The sequence below is a fragment of the Henckelia pumila genome, chromosome 1 (assembly GCF_033568475.1).
Source record: "Henckelia pumila isolate YLH828 chromosome 1, ASM3356847v2, whole genome shotgun sequence".
Classification (NCBI taxonomy): Eukaryota; Viridiplantae; Streptophyta; class Magnoliopsida; order Lamiales; family Gesneriaceae; genus Henckelia; species Henckelia pumila.
The window spans coordinates 19,012,046-19,016,358 of NC_133120.1; positions in this window are offsets into that span (position 1 = coordinate 19,012,046).

Genomic DNA, 4,313 nt, shown 5'->3' on the forward strand with positions numbered 1-4,313 from the left:
CTCGGATCTCTGTCTGACACAATCGACACTGGTATGCCATGCAGTCTAACAATCTCCTTGATGTAAAGCTCCGCATACTGTGTCAATGAGTAAGTAGTCCTCACTGGCAAGAAATGTGCTGACTTGGTGAGTCTATCCACGATCACCCAAATAGTCGTGCAACCTCTGGCACTCCTCGGTAAACCCACTACAAAGTCCATCGTAATGTTATCCCATTTCCATTCCGGAATAGGAAGAGGTCTAAGAAGTCCTGCTGAACGCTGATGCTCTGCCTTGACCTGCTGACAAGTCAAGCACTCTGACACAACTCTCCCAATGTCTCTCTTCATCCCGGGCCACCAATACAATAGCTGCAAATCTCGGTACATCTTCGTACTTCCGGGGTGAATGGATTACGGAGATGTGTGAGCCTCTGCTAAAATCTCAGCTCTCAACTGATCGACGTTCGGTACCCACATCCTACCACGGTACTGAACAATGCCATCCACAACTGTATAAAGAAGACCACCCTTGGCCTCATCTCTCTGCCTCCAATGCTGTAACTCCTCATCAGTAGGCTATCCATCTCTGATCCGATCTCGTAGAATCGGCTGCACCATCAACACTGACAAGCTCGGTGCATGACCACTCGAGTAAAACTCCAAATCAAACCTCTGAATCTCGCTCTGCAGTGGTAACTGCACTATCAAACACGATGCTATTGACGACTTCCGACTCAAAGCATCGGCCACTACATTGCTTTACCTGGATGGTAGCTAATGTCACAGTTGTAATCCTTCACCAACTCCAACCATCTCCGTTGCCTCATGTTCAACTCCTTCTGAGTGAAGAAGTACTTGAGGCTTTTATGATCAGTGAAAATCTTGCACTTCTCGCCATACAGATAGTGTCTCCAGATTTTCAAAGCGAAGACCACTGCTGCTAACTCCAAGTCATGTGTCGGGTAGTTCTGCTCATGAATCTTCAACTGCCTCGACGCATAAGCAATAACCTTACCACACTGCATATGTACTGCGCCTAACCCTAGCTTAGACGCGTCAGTGTATACCACTAACTCCTCGTGTGGTACTGTCATCGCTAAAACCGGTGCGGTAGTGAGTGCTTCCTTCAGCTGATCGAAGCTCCTCTGACAGTCTGAACTCCAAATAAACCTCGCATTCTTCTTGGTTAAGGAAGTCAAGGATACTGCAATAGAGGAAAAACCCTTGATGAACTTCCTATAGTATCCTGCCAAACCCAAGAAACTGCGAATCTCCGAAGCATTCCTCGGAATACTCCATTTCTGCACTACCTCAACCTTCGACTGATCCACTGCAATCCCATCTCTAGAAATAATGTGGCCAAGAAATGCCACCTGCTCAAGCCAAAACTTGCACTTGCTGAACTTGGCATACATACGATGCTCCCTCAAAGTCTGCAAGGCTGTCTGTAGATGCTGCCTATGCTCCTCAACGCTCCTAGACTAGATCAAGATATCATCAATGAAGACTATGATGAACTGATCAAGATACGGCTGAAATACCCGGTTCATGAGATCCATGAAAACCGCTGGAGCATTGGTCATCCCAAATGGCATCACTAAGAACTCGTAATGCCCATAACGTGTCCGGAAAGTAGTCTTGGACACATCTGCCTCTCTAACTCACAGCTGATGATAACCAGATCGCAGATCGATCTTGGAGAACACTGAAGCTCCCTGCAACTGATCAAATAAGTCCTCTATCCTCGGCAGTGGGTACTTATTCTTCACGGTGACTCTGTTGAGCTCTCGATAATCGATGCACAGTCTCATACTGCCATCCTTCTTCTTCACAAATAACACTGGAGCTCCCCAAGGAGAAAAGCTAGGACGAACAAAGCCTTTCTAATAACTCCTGAATCTGCTCCTTCAACTCTTTCATCTCGGTAGGAGCAAGTCTGTATGGTGCCTTTGAGATAGGCACAGTGTCTGGCAATAAGTCGATACTGAACTCCACCTCTCTCACTGGTGGAATCCCTGCAACATCCTCCGGAAAGACGTCCAAAAAATCACGAACTACCTCTATCTCGGATAATGATCTACTAGCTGGTTCTGAGGCCGTGACAACACTGGCTAGGAAACCTCGGCAACCCCGTTTCAACAGCTTTCTTGCCTGAATAAGAGATATCACCTGAGGAATATCACTGCCCTGAGACGCATGAAAAGTAAACGGGTCGCCTCCCAGCGATTTCACTGACACTATCCTCCGACGAAAATCAATCGAAGCTCCATTGACTGTCAACCAGTCCATACCCAATATCAAATCAAACCCGCTCAACGGCAAAACCACTACATCTGCGCGAATGGAGTGCCCCTGCAGCTCCAACTCCAGCTCGCGGATGACCCTAGAGGTAGTAATAATATGTCCTGACGGCATAGTGACATCATAACCACTGTCGGCAATCTCAGGTGTGATGCCTACCCGTCTGATAAACTCTAGGGAGATAAACGAATGCGTAGCCCCTGAATCTAGCAACGCAAACGTGGAGTTGCCTCCAACTAGAATTCTCCCTGCACGCAGAAGAATCCAACAACTTCATACCACTACTAAACTTTTCCCCCAAAGATGAGTCACTAATAACCCTTAATTCTAATCATAAGTAAAACATGCTTCCTATTCTAACATGCAGATAGGAAATCCCAAATAACAAATTATTCCACAAAGAAAAATCAAAATTCTTAACCAAAGGAAGAAATTATAAAATACTAGGGGTAAGATATACCGGTGATCAAGGAGGTATCTGGGTCTGCCTCCTCAGCCTGCATCACGAACACTCTCCCTGTAGTGTTCTTCTTCCTCGGGCAATTGTCCATCTGGTGCCCTGGCTCTTTACAATGAAAACAGACGCCCGCTCCTAGAATACATGGTCCTGGATGCATCTTCTGGCACTTCGGGCAAGTAGGATGTCCTCCCACATTAGGGGCCCCGCCCCTAGGCTGCTGTCTCTGCTGCTGTGGCTTCTGCTGGTTCGGGCCCTTAAACGGCCCAGTAAACTGCTTCTTTGCAGGAGGCTGCGAAGATGGTCGCTGATACCCAGACTTAAACTGCCTCTTACCCTGCTGCTCCCTCTGGATCTCTCTCCTACCCTCCTCAGAACGCAAGGCTCTACTGACTGCGGCCTCATAAGTGGGGACGTCCGCCATGCGAACGCCATGCTTGATTTCTGCCCTGAGCCCCTCAATAAACTGTCTCATCTTCTCAGGTGCACTGTCAGCAATCAATGGCACAAGGTGACAGCCCCTCTCGAACTGTCGGATGTACTCCACAACGGTCTTGTCCCCCTGTCGGAGACTCATGAACTCTCGAATCATGCGGCTGCGCACGTCCTCAGTGAAATACTTGGAGTAAAACATCCTCCGAAAGTCTGCCCAAAGCATAGTAGTCAGATTCACTCCTCGTGATGCACTCTCCCACCATAAGTCTGCATCACCCTTCAGCATGTACACTGCGCACCTCACCTTGTCCACATCAGTCAACTCCATATAAGCAAAGATACTCTCCAAAGAACGGATCCACCCCTCAGCAACGAGTGGATCTGTGGCACCTGTGAACTCCTTCGGTCCCTTCTTCTGGAACCTCTCATGAAACATCCTAAAACTCCTACTGAAATTTTTTTTTTTTTTTTACAAAACTCTTTGATAATAAAATAATGAATATAAATATATATATTCCCATACATATATATATCATACATAAAAATAACTTTACTTAATTTAAAATACAAATACACAAAAGATACAATAAAAGTACACGCATGCAATTAAATACTTAAAAATAATTACTAAATAATAATTTATAAGAATGCCATAATAAAACTCCTAAATAATATTTTTTTCACAAAAATTCATGAAAACTTAGAAAATAAATACTTAAATCTAAAATCCATGCATATAATAAAAATCTATAATAATAAAACCTATGCGGAAATAAATGTTCTAGTCTCAACATAAAATTCATAATAGAGCGATGGTCACGGGTACTAGCCGCCTGGATACTCATACGCCCTCGCCGCCAGTCGGGAACACATTATCCTTATTGACATTTTGCTCACCTGCACCATTTAAATCTAGTGAGCCTAGAGGCTCAGCACGTTCTATCTTTACATAACAAAATGAAACCACACACAAGCACACATCATATAAAATACGTGAATAATAATTATACGTGCATGATCTTAAAATTATATGCATATAAACATAAATAAATAATCATACTTCTAAATCATCATGCTATAACATAATTCATCATACTTTATAATTTTCGTAAAAATAACATATCATGATTTCTTAGTTC